Here is a 16,145-nt window from a genome sequence, read left to right on the forward strand (position 1 = left end):
GAAGCAATTCCAAATGATACAATCCATGAAAGAACAGCAAACCCAAGGAAAAGAGAGGGAAAATAATTTGAAAACAATTAGACCAAAAAAAAAAAAAAAAGAAAAAGAAAAGAAAAGAAAGAAAGAAAGAAAGAAAGAAAGAGAAAACCTCCAAAACCAAATAAATTAGAGATATAGAATTTTCAAGGAAGGAAACAAATCTATCATTTTTGAAGGGGGTATGGTGGTATTCTTGGAAAATCCAAGAGATTCAACTAAAAAAAAACTATGATAATAATTCAACAAGATAGTAGAAACAAAATACAAAGGTAACTTCCATTTTTACAAACAACTAATAGAAGACGTAATAGGGAAAAGATCATTTTTGCGATTGCTATTAAAAAGACAAAATACTTGGGAATAAACTTTAGAAGTAAGACCTAAAATGAACAATGTCAAAACACCAGTGTATTCAGAAGAACTGAGCAAGTGAAAGGCATGTCATGATCTTGGCTAAGACATAACACCATAAAGAGTCAATTCTCTCTAATTTATACATGGCATATCATCCCCATGAAAATGACAAGTTTTCTTTAATAGGCTAATTTTAAGTGTGTATGGAAAAATTAGTGAGAGCCAGAAAACTGCAAAAGACAACGAGGAGAGACTACTCCTATCAGATAACAAATCATAACTTAAAAAGTAATTTAAAGTGTGATTCTGATGCATAATTACACAATCCATGGGACAGAACAGAAAACCCAGAAATGGACTCAAACACACAGAAACTAACCATACATAAAGAATGGTATCAGAGATCAGTAGGGTAAAGACAGGCTTACCTCTCACCTCACATTCCATTTCATTTTTCATTTCCTTTTATTTCTTTTCTTTTCATTTTATTTCATTTCATTTTATTTTCGAGAGAGCCAGAGAACATATGAGCAGGGGAAAGGGGCAGGAGATGAGACAGAGATTGAGGGAAAGAGAGAGAGAGAATCCCAAGCAGGCTGCATGCTCAGCACAGAGCCCGCCGTGGGGCTCAGTCCCACGACCCAGGGATCATGACCAGAGTCGGATCAAAACCAAGAGTCAGATGTCCAACCAACCGAGGCACCTGACAGGTTTTTAAATTAAGGGTGTTGGAACAACAAGAAAACAAACTGGATACCACACATTTTAGTAGAATAAAGTCCATATAAAAGATATAACTGTAAAAATAAAAAAACAACTCATAAGGGTACTACAAGAAAAACATGAGGGGGCACCTAGCTGGCTCAGTCGGTTAAGCAGCCAACTTTAGCTCAGGTCATGATCTTGTGGTTCATGAGTTCTAGCTTGCGTCGTGCTTTGTGCTGACAGCCCAGAGCCTGGAGCCTGCTTCAGATTCTGTGTCCCCCTCTCTCTGCCCCTCCCCCGCTCGTGCTCTTTCTCTCCCAAAAATAAACACTAAAAAAAAAAAATTTTTTTTAAAGAAAAACATGAGAAAATTCAACTAGAGCCTAAGAGTAGAGAAAGCCTTTCTAATTAAAATTAAAAATCCAAGCCTCTAAGGAAAGGCTAATGAGTTCAAATGCATAAGGAGGAAAGCCTTCTTTATAGAAGAAAAAAAAATGGTATAAGCAAAGTCATTGGCAAAGTGGGAAAAATATTTACAACTCATATCACACAAAGGGCTAATCTCTCTAATACATAAAGACTTCCTTGGAACTGAAAGATTCTGACAATCCAACAGAAAAAAAAAAATTGGCAAAGTACATGGATAAAAAAAAAAATCACAAAAAGAAGAAATACAAATAGCTCTTAAAAAAGACCTGTCAGGGGCACCTGGCTGGCTCAGTTGGTAGAGAATGTGACTCTTGACCTCATGGTCATGAGCTCAAGCCCTATATTGGGCACAGAGCTTACTTAAAAAATAAAAAAATAAACTTACCTGTACTAAAGAAACGCAAATCAAAACGAGTTTGATAGACCATCCACACCTATCGACCTGACAAAAAAGGAAAGGTCTGGTAACACTGTTGAGACCATGGGAAAACAGGCTTTCTAACTTATTATTAGCAGGAATATAAATTGATGAAACTCTAGGGAGGGCAACTTAACAAAATCCATTAAAATTTCAAAGGCACATACACTCTGATTTAGCAATCACACTTCTCAAATTTATCCTGCAGTTCTATTTGCCCACAGAGGGGAAAAACAAACAAACAAACAAACAAACAAAAAACCATGTATAATTATTGTACTGCAGCACTATTTATAATAGCAAAACATTGGAGATGAGCAAGAAATCCATCATAAGGGACCAAAAGAATTTAACAAATACATCCCGACAACAGAACACGATAAAACTAAAATGGAGACTGAGGGAGAAGATCACCATGATTCACTAGGAAGTGAGAAGAGCCAAATGCAGAACTGTGTGCACAGTAGCCTTTTCTGTAAAAAAAAAAAAAAAAAAAAAAAAAAAAAAAAACACAAAAAAAAAACAAAAAAAAAAAAACAAAAAAATGGAGGGAAAGAGGATGAAATGATCTGTAGAATTAATGCAATCCCAATCAAAATCCCACAAGATTTTTTGATGAAAATTGCCAAGCTGATTCAATTTCAATTCAGTTGACAAGCTAAAATTCAAATGGAAATGCAAAGAACCTAAAATAACCAAAATAAGAAAGAAAAATAAAGTTGGAAGGCTAATGCTACTTGATCTCAAGAATTACTATAAAGCTATTATAATCAAAACAGCCTAAAGGCTGGTATCAGCCTAAAGGCAGCAAACAGATCAATGGAACAAAATTAAAAGTCCAGAAATAAACCCACACACATATATGGACGATCAATTTTTTACAAAGGTACAAAGACAAAGGAGAAAGAACAGACTTGTCAAAAGGTGATGCTGGAACATTTGGATATTCATATGCAAAAAAAAAAAAAAAACCCTAAAGAAATAAAACCTCCCACAAAATTTAGATCCATACAGGCAAAAGATTTGAACAGGCACTTCAACAAAGAAGATACACAGGAGTGATGTCACCAAGATGCCAACATAGTCTGTTCCTGACTCGACTCCTCCTCACCAGGAGTTCGACAACTAATCATAAACAAGACACCACTGAGAGAATCCTAGAACATAGGCTGAAGCACCCCTTGCATCATAGAAACCAAAAAAGACCTCAATAGAAGGGTAAAAGGAACAGTTATACATTGACCTCATTGCCTCTCCCCAAGGCTGACACAGCAATGTGCTGAGAGGTCTCCCCGAGCCTATAGTTCCTCCAGTGGAAAGAGAGAGCCCAGGGTGGACATCCAGCTTCCCCAGCATTGTGGGTTGTCTCTTGGGAGCCTCTAGTTGGACTAACCCCCAGGGACTGTGGAGGAATCTAGAGGGCTCAACTACTGGAGACCTGATTGCAATAGAAAATGGGGAACGACACCAACAACCAGCATTCAAATCTTGCTAAACCAAATTCCTACCTGCAGCACCCACGGAGCAGTTCCAACCAGCAGTTTTGCCTGTGCAGAGCCAAGCCAATAGCACAGTCTGATGAGGGAACTCAGCAGGATATAGGTTTGCCTGATGGTAGCGTCCTCAAACAAAGAGCTTTGTAAGCCCTGTGAATGGGCCTGCCCCACACAGGCAGAGGTGAGTCACAGCCTGGCACATGGCTGACTGTAACTCCCAGTCCTTCCAGATCAGAAAGCCTGATCTGGTTCACCTATGAGGCTGCTTGAAACTAGCCTGGGCAGAAGTCATAGACCTGCCCATTGCTGAATACAGCCTTCAGCCCACTCAATCAGAGAACCTAACCACTGCACACAGGAACTCGCACAGTTCATCCAACAGCCCTGCTTACAGCAGCTCTTGAACAGAGAGCGCAGCCTGTGGCTTCCCCCTTCTGCAGAGCAAAACCAGCGGCCCCATCTGGCCAGGGAATTCAGTGCACAGTCTTGCCTGATTCAGGTTCACAAACAATGAGCTGCACAGCTCCTGGGGCCCATCCTGCTGCCCCACCAGGGAAGAATATTCACAGTGCCCTCTATTGTTGAGTATAGTACTCAGTCCTGACCGTCTAGTAAGCCTGACCAGAGAACCCAGGCAAACGCAGAGCCTATCCTACAGACTCACTTGGGCAGGGAACCAAGCCAGCAGTCCTAAGTGTTCTCAGGCAGCAGTATCTGCACCCCCCAGCCTCAAACCTGGGCAGTGGCCTCCACAGCAGGTCTCCTCTGCCCAAGGATGTTATCAGCAGACATGTCCAATAACCCACACTGAGCTGACTGGTCTCTGCCAAAGTGAATCTAAAAGTCTAAAAGAGGAAACTGCTCACTCAAATGCACAGATACCAATATAAGGAATCAAGGATGATAAAATATCAGGTAAACATGACACCACCAAAGGAAACTAATAAAGCTCTGATGACTGATCCTAAAGAAATGGAAATCTATAAGCTGTCAAATAATTCAGGATAGTCCTCTTAAAGTTTAGTGAGCTAAAAGAACATACAGAAAGAACATACATATAACTAAACATAATTAGGAAAACAATGCATGAAGTTCAATAAAGAGAAACACACACACACATAAATCCTAGAGCTGAAAAATGCAATGACTGACAAATTCAACAGAGAGCTTCAAAAGTAGACTCAACCTAATGAAATGGAAAACAATCACTGATTTAGAAAATATGACATCTAGGGGCACCTGGGTGGCTCAGTCGGTTGAGCGTTCGACTTCAGCTCAGGTTATGATCTCACAGTTCATGGGTTCAAGTCCCACGTCAGGCTCTGTGCTGACAGCGTGAAGCCTGGAGCCCGCTTTGGATTCTGTGTCTCCCTCTCTCTCTTCCCCTCCCCTGCTCATGCTCTGTCTCTCTCTCTGTCTCTCTCAAAAATAAATAAACATTAAAAAAAAAAAAAAAGAAAATATGACATCTGAAATCAGAGGAGCTAAAGGAAAAAAGAATGAAAAAAAGTGAAGAAAGCCTACGGTACTTATAGAATATAATCAAAAGAAACAATATCTGCATTACTGAAATGCCAGAAGAGAAAAAGAAAGGGACAGAAAACATATTTAAAGCAATAATAGCTAAAAACTTTCCAAACTTCAGGAGAGAAATGGACATCCAGATCCATGAGATCCAAAGAATCCCAAATAAACTGAACATGAATAGGGCTACCCCAAGACACATTATAACTGTCAAAAGTCAAAGACAGGAAAAGAATTCTGAAGGCACCAGGAAAACATGGAAGTTTCATATAAGAAAACCTCCATAAGACTATTGGTGGATTTATCAACAGAAACTTTTCAGGCTAGGAAAGAATGGTTTGATATATTAAAAAATGTTGAAAGAAAAAAAAATCTGTAAACCAAGAATTTTATACCCAGCAAAGCTTTCCTTCAGAAATGAAGGAAAGATAATGATTCTCCTTAACAAAAGCTGAGGAAGTTCATCCACCACTGTACCTGTGTTACAAGAAATATTAAAGGGAGTTCTTTGAGTAGAAGTAAAAGGGCACTAATAAAAATTAGTAACATAAAACTCATGGTATTGGTAAATATATATAGTCAAAGTTAGATTCTGTAATATGGTAACGTGGTGTGTAATTCACTTACAACTCTAGATAAAAGTTAAAAAACAGGGGTGCCTGGGTGGCTCAGTCGGTTGAGCATCCGACTTCAGCTCAGGTCATGATCGCTCAGGTCATGATCTCGCAGTTCATGAGTTCGAGCCCTGCATTGGGCTCCATGCTGACAGCTCAAAGCCTGGATCCTGCTTCAGATTCTGTGTCCCCCTCTCTGTCTGCCCCACCCCTGCTTGTGCCCTGTCTCTCTCCGTCTTTCAAAAATTAATAAACATAAAAAAATGTTAGTTAAAAACAAACATAGTTAATATCCTTAACTACAATAATCTGTTATTGACTACACAATATCAAAAAATGTGTGAACCTTAGCATCCTAACTTTAATTGTGAGGGGGAGAAGTAAAAGTTTAAAGTTTAGGAATGCTGTTGAAGTCCTTTTCAACTTAAAAAAAAGGGTGTTATAGGGGCGCCTGGGTGGCTTGGTCGGTTAAGCGTCCGACTTCGGCTCAGGTCATGATCTCACGGTCTGTGAGTTCGAGCCCTGCGTCGGGCTCTGTGCTGACAGCTCAGAGCCTGGAGCCTGTTTCAGATTCTGTGTCTCCCTCTCTCTGTGCCCCTCCCCTGTTCATGCTCTGTCTCGCTCTGTCTCTCTCTGTCTCAAAAATAAATAAATGTTAAAAAAAAATTAAAAAAAAAAGGGTGTTATAGTTTTAAGATAATTTATTTGAGCCTCAAGGTAACCTCAAGGAAAGAACCTGTAGTAATTACACAAAAGAACACGATAAAGAAGTCAAAGCCTACTGATACCAAAAGACATCAAACACAAAAAGACAGAGGATAAGAAACAAAGAACAATGGATCTATAAAACAGTCAGAAAACAATGAACAAAATGGCAATAGTCTTTACGTGTCAATAATTACCTAATGTAAATGGATTAAATTGTCCAAATAAAAGACATAGATGGCTGAATCGATTTAAAAAACAAAAACAGAAAACAAGACCCAATAATATGTTGCCTACAAGAGACTCACCTTAACCTTAAAGATATGCACAGACTGGAAGTGCAGGGATAAAAAACAGTATTTCAAGAAAATAGTAACCAAAACAAAACAACACCCCAAAAAAGGAGTAGCTATGTTTGTATCGGGCAAAATAAACTCCAAACTAAAAACAGTAAAAGGAGGGGCGCCTGGGTGACTCAGTCGGTTGAGCGTCTGACTCAAAATATTAAAAGTAGAACTACCATATGATCCAGCAATCCCATTTCTGAGTACGTATCTGAAGAAAACAAAATGCACTATGTTGAAGAGATATCCGCGCTGGCATGTTCACAACAGCATTATTCACGATAGCCAAGACGGAGAGAGAATCTAAGTGTCCATTGATGGATGGATAAACAAGTTGTGGTGTATTGTGTGTGTTTACATACATGTATAAATACATATACACAATGGAATATTATTCATCCATAAAAAATGTGGAAAATGTAAACATTTTCTTTGCCCTCAGAAGAGTCTGAGTAACATCTTAAGGACACGTCAAATAAGTAAAAGCTCTAACAGAATTTAAAAGAATGTTTCAGATTAAAAGACAGGTATATAGAGCATATATAATAATTTGAAGATAAATAAATATGGCTTGTATATTTGAAACCTATATATATCAAAGACCAGTGTAGATTTGCCTCTATGCTGTCCAATCATCAGCTAAGACGATCTCAGTAAACAAGATGCTTAGGAAGAAATAACTCTCATGGTTATCCAATCATTAGAAATTTGGCCCCAAAACTTGAATAAAATTAGAATACAGCTGTTTACAATAAATATGAGAGGAAGAGGATCTAACACGGAGAGAAATCCAAACCTCTGACCGTGCTTTCTGGTTAAAAACCCACGGCGCGCCTGCCAAATACAGGATATCAGTCACTCACTCCAGGTAACTTGTTTATCATCTCCAGCTGGGAGTGGTCAATGCTCCTTTGGCCTCTGATGCTATTAAACAACAGCAGCCATTCTGGAAGTGCTGTCATAGCCCTGGAACGCCTCCTCGTTTCTTTTTCACCATAGGATGAAAGATACTGGATCTGACTTGTGAAGCCAACCTGGGAGGGTTCTTAAGCAATTCTCATCAGCAATCAATTCTCCCAGGTGCTGAGAATCGACCGGTAAAACCAGAGGCCTGATACCAAAGGCCCTTGGGCTTAATAAACAATAGAAATTGACCAGAAGCCAATCCCAATCGGGAGTTCCAAGCAAGGTTTTACTGGGGCTGATGCTCCTGCACAAGGGAGACAGCACAGAGGAAAGAGCTCTCGGGCTAGCTCCCTGAAGACAGGTCCAGGAGAGCTTTTAAAGAGACTTCGGTGGGAAAAGGGGGACATCTGCACACAGAGAGGTGGGGAATTTTCAGCTCTGGTTTCCTTAAAGGTCCTGCTTCTTTCTGCGTTACATGTCTAATCAGCATGTTGAATCTCTACCCTTGGGCAGGATTTTTATTATAATAAGGGAGAAAGTCAGCACTGGGGTCCATCGTGGCACTGACTGGTTTGGCTCAGTCTTTGCAGTAAGCATCTGCCCTCGGCCATTCCTGCAAGATGTACTACTCAAGAGGCACAGAGTTTTAGTTTTTTGTTTTTTTTCCTCCTCCTGGAGGCAGCCAAGGAACCCTGGATTTAGCAGTCAGGGTTGAGGGGACTTCCTCCATCTTAATCCCCACTCCAAGTACTGTGACTGTCCTTATTCCTATGGAGAAGGGACCAGAGGTCTCATCTTCAGAAACTGCTTCCTGCTGAGTGGGGGCTCTTGTCCCTATCCTGCCCTGGAAGTGTCTAGCTGACTGTTCTAATGATTTATAAGGACTGGGATCCCCCTCTACTGGTGCAGGTTGGAACCCTTCCACCACCATTAGCTTGACTTGGAATTGTTGAAGCCTGGAAGACACAAAGTCTACCAGGAGGTTAAAAACACAGGACCCACAAAGTGACAGCAATAACATGGCCACTAAAGGCCCAAGAAAAGGCAAGAACCAAGTCAACATTTGGGAGGTCCCCTTTAATGGAGTCCCAGGTGGTTTGGGTAGTGGGGTTGTTAAATTATGTAGCTATGTTGCCTGCTGGAGGATGACGTCAGCCTTCTGTTCCACCTGTCAAGAAACATTAATGAAGCAACAAGATGTATCTACAACAGCACCTATTCCTCCTTGTTCAGCTGGGACATAATCCAAGGCTAATTGGAGATCTGAGACCATAGAAACCAGAGAATCCAAGGACTTTTTTTTTTCTTTAGAATCTAGAGATTTTTGTATGAGTTTAAAACCCTGTCCTGTTTCAGCCACTACCAGGGACACAGCATATGACAGAGCTGTTTTAAATGATCTCCCCAGCTACTTCCATCAAGGAACCGGGCAAGGAAACTATTCTGGCAATCAGCAGACGTACTGCTCATCTGGTTCTTCATGGTGATAGCTGAGTGCTCCAGGGGTCATGGGAGAATACTTGAATATCCTCGGGGCGAGGGAGGGGTGCAATATACCCCGCAGTCCAATCACCGCTAGTATGGTTGGTATCGAGGTATTGAACTGCTATCCCCTTCCCATCCACCACTCCCAGGAACATGATTCCTTTAGCTAACCATCAGAGTCCTGGGTAGGGGTGGTTCTAAGGGACCCAAGGATGGGTGGTTAGGGGGAAGCCACAAAGAGTACCTGTCACTGTCTCTGTGGTTTTCAGCGTTGGCAGTCCAGGACTCCTGTGACCCTGTGTAACAACCTGAGTAACACCACTACCGGGGCCGTATCTTCTGGATCTCATGCTGTGTCCGAAGCGCAGACGGTTGACTGTACATAAAGTGGAACAGGGCTCAGGGGTAGGGCTAACTACCTTTTGGTGGACAGGTGCATTTAACGGTACTGGGCATGTAGGTTTCTCTAGCAGCCTGGCTGCAGGTGGGGGTCCTTCAAAGAGCACAAGAGGTGTCATATGGGGGAAACCTGGGATCTACACTGGTATACCAGGTCACGGCTGGTGGACTCAACATTTTGCTGTCAGGTTAACGGGTGATGGGTGGACATGGAAGACTGGGTTTGAATGATTTTGCTGGCTCTGTAAATGGGTGTTTTGGACCTGGAACCATTCTGTGGGGGTATCCCCACCAGACTCTGCCTGTTATTACAGACCTCAAAGGCCTCCACCACCAAGTTTGACAGGGGAGTCCAAGAACCAGCCCCCGACTTCTGTAGTTTTCTCCTAACACCTGGAGCAGACAGGATAATAAAACCCATGGCAAGCAATGCCCTTCCTTCTGTGCACTCCAGGTGTACAGGTCTGTGTCAGCATGCTTTCTGAATGTCTGTTACCCAGCTCAGAGAGACTGCCAGGTTTTCATCCTTCCCTTGAATGATCTCTAACCTTATCATAATTTACCAGTGTTATTATATACGTTTTCATCCCTCCGGACAAACAAGTGATAGAACGCCTCATTCTCGTTTGGCCAATATTGTCCAGAGTCTCAGCAGGGGACCTGTTCTGGGACCACTTCACCACATACCCTGCAGACTTAGTGGTGAGGATAAGCGGTTACTAGACTGTCTGCACTCTCTAGCCTTTCTCATAATGTGATCTCTTTCATCAGGGATGCAACAGTGTGCATGATGTGAATGACACTGACGTCCTGCCAGGTCAGTGAGAACATCAGCCCCAGTCTGACAAACTCATCCCTAAACTTATCAGCATTTTCTGAAAATCTATCAAACCTTTCTTTGCATGCCCCTAGAACTCTTACAGAGAAAGGGACATGTACTCTGGTAATTGCCCCATTCCCAACAACCACCTCCCGAAGGGGATAAAGCTCCTGGGCCTGGTGGTGAGGTTAAGGAAGGAACTAGCCTGGAGCCTTACAAGGGATAGTGCTGGGGGCTCCAGTTTTGGGGGTTCTGGTTCTTTAGGAGCCTGACTAGGGAAGATGGGGCTTAGGGGCTGTTGCAGCAGGAGGCTGAGAGAAGCCAGCTGGGACCTGTAAAGGAGGTTCTGAATGGAGACGGTTTGGCAGTGGCTGGAAGGTAAGATCATGAGCAAATCTGGCTCTCAATCCTTTGGAGGTGAGGTAAAAATGGAGGCCAACACATACATCCTGCAAGTCCTGCCAGCCTGGGTCTTGGCACAGTTTCATACAGGTCTGTACATAAAGGATCTCTCCCCACTTTTGAGAACATTTACAAAACAGATCCAATTGTAAAACAGAATTTATTTTTTTTACAGTTTATTTTTGAGAGAGAGAGAGAGAGAGAGAGAGAGAGAGAGCGAGCGCGTGAGCAGGGGAGGGGCAGAGAGAGAATCCCCAAAAGGCTCTGCGCTGGCAGAGAGATCTATGACTTGGGGCTCGATCCCACCAACTGTGAGATCCTGACCTGAGCTGAAATCAAGAGTTGCACGCCTAACCGACTGAGCCACCCAGGCACCTGGTAGCCATTTCTTTTGATCACCCAAAGTATACTGGGGCCAGGCCGAGTTACAAAGAAAACTAATTTCTTTTTCTTCAAGGCATCTAATTAGAACTGGTTGCAATCATTAAGAATGCAACCCAAGGGAAAGTCTTTTGGAATCTGCCGAGCATTTCCCATATTTACAAATAAATTTGGTGTCCTGCTTTCCTTAGTCCATCAGAGAGAGCCAGGTTCAACCCAAGTCTGCAAAGTGCGTGCACAGTGCGAGGCAGGCCTCTCCCGCCTCTGCTGGCTAGTTACTGGCCAGAAAGAACACGCTCTCACAGGCTGAGAGGAGCTAAGCCGAAGCTGTCTGGTAGTCACCCTACAGAGTAGAAGGAGGGGAAAGAGCAGCGAAAAGAAGAGGAAGGTTAAAGGAGGAGGGAAGGGAACTGGGAAGGAAGGGAAAAGGGAACTGCATTGCCTGAATGAAAGTAGGCAAACCCCCGACGCTGGAGACAGACTTACTCAGCGCAGTGACACTGAAGCAGCCATGAAGGGATTGTGTCCAGCTGCTCTAATGGGTCCCAGACCCTCTCCCAGAGTGGGAGAAAGATCCCCTGGGATTCCCTCATGGTCCCCAAAGAAGTATGATACTGAATCAGGCTCTTGTGCTCTCTATGCAATAGAAGTTGACAAGAGGCCAAATGGGAGTCCCTGCTCTGTCCCAAGTGGGACTCATCTTGCAGTTTCATCACAAAATGGTTCTGCTGAGCCAAATGTATAATAAATAAGCCAGTCTACGGAAATTCTATAAGAGGCTTCCAGTTACCATCAGCCTTGAGACTCCTACCTACCTTCAGTTTCCTTATTTAAATTTCTGTGACCAACACAAAAATTTAATGCTTACTCGAGAGTTCAATAAAGTAGTATTTCTAAAGGGAGAGTTTTGGTTCAAGTTTCTGGAAAGCTTGCACCAAGATGTCATCACGGCAAACATCTTCAGTAAATGTGAACCCAGAAGAGCCCTTTTTTTTTTTTTTTTGAAGTTTATTCATTTATTTTGACAAAGCACACAGTGCACACGAGTGAGGGAGCAGGGGAGGGGATAAGAGAATCCCAAGCAGGCTCCGCACCATGAGCACAGAGACCAACTCAGGAGGGGATTGAGACCTGAGCTGAAATCTAGAGTCGAACACTCGACCAACTGAGACACCCAGGAGCCCCGTCCCCCAGAAGAGCTTTTTTAAAATTGACTGGAGCCTGCTTCAGATTCTGTGTCTCCTTCCCTCTGTGCCCCTCCCCTGCTCACGCTTTGTCTCACTCTGTTTCTCAAAAATAAATAAAATGTAAAAAAAAATAAAATAAAATAAAATAAAATTGACTGGATTTGTTAAGACTTGGATATTTCTAAGGATTTTGTGGCTTGGGGTGAAGATACTTTCATGACCTGTTCCCATAGTAAAAAATAAAAAGCCTGACAAACTAAGAAATCATCAGCTGGGCCGGAGACCCCTGGAGACTCACTAGGGCCTCAGCTCCTGCCAAACGGACAAAGTGAGTGCTCTTCAAACCTAGAGGTTAGTTCTCACAGCTTTCAAAGAACACCATTCTGCTTTGAAAGCTTCCCAGCTCCTTCTCCATTTCACTCTGTCTTCACCTTTCTTAAAGGCTCTTCCAAATCCCACATCATGCTCAAGACAACTCAGTGAAAAAAAGGCTAAACTGATGTTAATTATGCTTTTAGGAAGAAATGGTAGGCTAGAGCACAGCCTGGTGAGTCTATAGGGGCACTGGGGTGGATCCTGAGAGCAAAGGGAAATCACGGAAGGTTGACAAGTGGAGAAAAAATGTTTTTTTGTTTTAAGTGTTCTCCAGGGCTTGAATGGAGAGCTGTGAGGCTTCGGGAGACAGGCAGAGGGGTTGGCAGGAGAGAGGATACTACTTGGATCGTACTAGAAGGAAAGCATAGGTGTTGGAGAGGAAAGTTTGAGGGCTGTTAGGGAGGACTATCAGGCAGCTACTACTTAATAGCTTGAAGCAAAAAAACAGGTCATTTGCTGAGAGCTGGGGCAGTGAGAAGGGTCTGTAGATTCGGAGACACGCTGGGATACTGAATTCCTGAGACGTTCAGCAAGGGAAGAGCTGAGTGGGTGAGGGTGCAAATGGGGCAGGTCCTTCAGCAGTTTGGTTGAAGGCTTGAAGATGTGATTCGTGCAGAATCGTGAAACAAGAAATTAATGATGTTTTTTTAATACCATTTCTATTCTAACTCAGGAGGCTTACTGTATGCCAAGCACATACGAGGCATATTTGTATACTTGATCTCCAATAAACTCACAACAGCCTTTCCAGAAGATTATCATTTTACAATGGAAAAATCTGCGCCTCACACTGGTGACGGAACCTGGACGGCGTCAGGGAGGCAGAAGATAGAGAGTCCTGAATCCTATGTATGTAGCTGGCTTCAGCGCCCCAGCTGCAGAGTTATCATTATTCACCATCCTTACAGGGTAAGCATCCAGCAGGGTTTTAAAATGATTTCGCTCTTTTTTAAAAAAACTTGTTTTAGAAGGAGATTATAGATTAGGTGCTTATGAACGAGTTCACAAACATCAAGGAGCCTGGAAAGCGCGGAAATTAACGAACAAACCTAAGTGCTTAAACTTTACAACGAGAAGGTAAATTACAATCCTGAAGCTAACAGTTTCATCGTCATGGTAACTCCTACGTTTTATTTGCAGTTTCAGGCAGGTTTTAAGGAGGACGGGGATTTTTGGACTGCTTGCCATCTCGCCAATTAATTGGGACACTGGGCCTCCCCTCCCTCCACCCGTCCCCGTTCCCGGCCTGGGGATGGGTAAAGGAGCCTTAGAGGTGCTTACAGTGTAGTTCGCATCTTCTCTCTCCGGAGACTGTCTCGAGGAGCACATCGCTAGGTGCAGGAGCGAACTCTTTAGACGTCTGCGGGATTGCTCCGAGACAGCGCGGGAAAGGCAGGGCTTCCGCGACGAGCGCGAGCCCGGAAGCTTCCACGCACACCTGGAGGTGCTGCGCGGAGCCGAAAGGCAGGACCAGGTGAGGTAAAAGCGGAAGTGGCCGGAGACAACATGGCAGCGCTGGCATCGCGCGCCCTGAGTTCAAGCAGGCGGTCCGCTACGGTGGCCCGTGAGAGCCATTACATAATTAGGTCAACGACTCTCACCCCGCGCCTGGTGGAGGGAAGTGTAAATCAGCCCTGACTGGGATGACCCTGAGCCCTGAGTGGCCGCAAAGGCGGGCCCTCGAGCACATGAGAAGGGGGCGCCCCCAGCTGGCCTGAGTCGCATAAGGAGACAGAGGAACAGTGCATTTCATTTATTTCATTTCATTCATTCAGTTTTGTTCTTGGAAGTGACCCTTTCAGCGATACTGTAGGGAAAGTTTCGGAGGGAGATCGGACTAAGAGACTGGTCGGCCAAACCCTTAGTGCATGAAGGGCAGTCCAAATGACAATTTCTTAGAGCCACCTGTCAGGAGTTAGATGCAGCCAGCCTGCAGCGAGGGAGCTGGGGGAATACCCCAACCTCACTCTCCTCGCTCTGCTCTCCTGCCCGTGCTCCTGGCTAGCTGTATCTCACCAGAAGGCAGAGAGCCTGTTGATGTGTTCCCCATTAGTCAGCCTCTGGGACCCAGAGCAAAGTGAAGAGGAGAAATTCATCTGGCTGGGCTGTGACGGGCAGCCCCTAGGACGGTTCCCATTGAGCTTCGCCTCCTGGTATTCACCCCCTCGTGTAATCCTCTCCCGTGCTGTACTACGTTGGTTTGTGTGACCAGTAGAAGTAGAAATGATGAAACGGGATGAAATGTTACCTCACTAATCAGATCACAAAAGGCACTTTAGCTTGGGATTTGGTCACTGTGGGAGGCAGCTTTCCAAGATGGCCCCCTTGATCCTCACCTCCTAATAGTCATGCCTGGTGTAAAACCCTGTGTTTGAGCGTAGGCTGGACCAAGTGACTGGATTCTAACAAGCAGAATATGGTGAACGTTAAGGATGTCACTTCTGGGAGTAGGCTGCAAAAGACTGTGCCTTTCATCTTGTTTGCTTGCTGTGATGTTTGCCCGTTGGAGGGCCCATATGGCAAAGAAATGAGGCCAACTGGCCGCGAGGAACTGAACCCCGCCAACACTCACCTGAGTGTGGAAGAAAATTCACCCCAGGTGAGACTTAAGCATCTTAAATTATGATGACTGCAGCCCCAGCTGACACCTTGATTGCAGCCTTTTGAGAGACCTAAGCCAGAGTCCCCAGCCAATCCTTGCCCAGATTCCTGGTCCACAGACATGAGAAGCCAAATGTTGCCAGTTTGAGGGTAATTTATCATATACAACGACAGGTAATTAACACAGCTTCTCTCTCTCTGATCACTCGCTTTGGGGGAAGTCAGCTGTCCTGTCATTAAAAGCACTATGGGGAACCCAGCTGGACAAGAAGGCAAGTAGGCCTTCTGCCCACAGCCATACGAGTGAGCTCCGTAGCAGATCCTCCCCTAGCCAAACTTCAGAAGACTGCAGCCCCTGCCCACAGCTTGATTCAGGAGACCCAGAGCCCCAACCCCCAGCGAAGCCACTCCTGGAATTCCTGGCTCTCAGAAACCGTGTGTTTGTTGTTTTAAGCGCCCAAGGTTTGAGGTAATTTGCTTTGCAGCAACAGATCACTAATACTTGTGTGGACAAACAGAAAAAGTTAGCAAAGAGGGAAAGGGAAAGTCCGTGAAGTTAGCTGAAGTACTCTTGAAGAAAAGTATTTGATTCCTATTCCCCATAGAGTCTGAACCTATGCACGTTGTTATTTTTAGTTCCTTTCATAACAAAAATAAGTTTTCCTTTGACTCAAGGACAAACTCTGGTATTCCACTCAACAGAGAATGATGACCTTAGCTACCTTTTTTTTTTTTTTTTTTTTAGTATCTATTATGCACTGGGCAGTGTACTTGTATCATCCTTCCCAAATAGGGAAATTGAAGCATAGACAGGGAATTTACCCCAACGCAGTTAGTAAAAGGCAGAACCAGAATTTCAGCCAGGTTTGAAGCCTTAGTTCCGCATTATTATGGCCTAAGAGTGATCCTTACAACTTTATATAAAAATATTCATAATCCAAATCATAAATACGTAAGTACT

At 43.7% G+C, this 16,145-nt stretch overlaps 1 long non-coding RNA gene across 5 annotated transcripts in view; it reads right to left on the reverse strand.

The window, feature by feature from the left end:
- Window positions 1–14,049, reverse strand: part of LOC115528271 — a 45,969-nt gene extending 31,920 nt beyond the window's left edge. For all 5 annotated transcript variants that reach the window (XR_003973197.1, XR_003973196.1, XR_003973195.1 and 2 more), the window contains exon 1: window positions 13,865–14,049. This is a non-coding gene — a long non-coding RNA (uncharacterized LOC115528271). The remainder of the gene's footprint in view (window positions 1–13,864) is intronic.
- Between the last annotated feature and the right edge of the window lie 2,096 nt (window positions 14,050–16,145).

The sequence above is a fragment of the Lynx canadensis genome, chromosome D3 (assembly GCF_007474595.2).
Source record: "Lynx canadensis isolate LIC74 chromosome D3, mLynCan4.pri.v2, whole genome shotgun sequence".
Lineage (NCBI taxonomy): Eukaryota > Metazoa > Chordata > Mammalia > Carnivora > Felidae > Lynx > Lynx canadensis.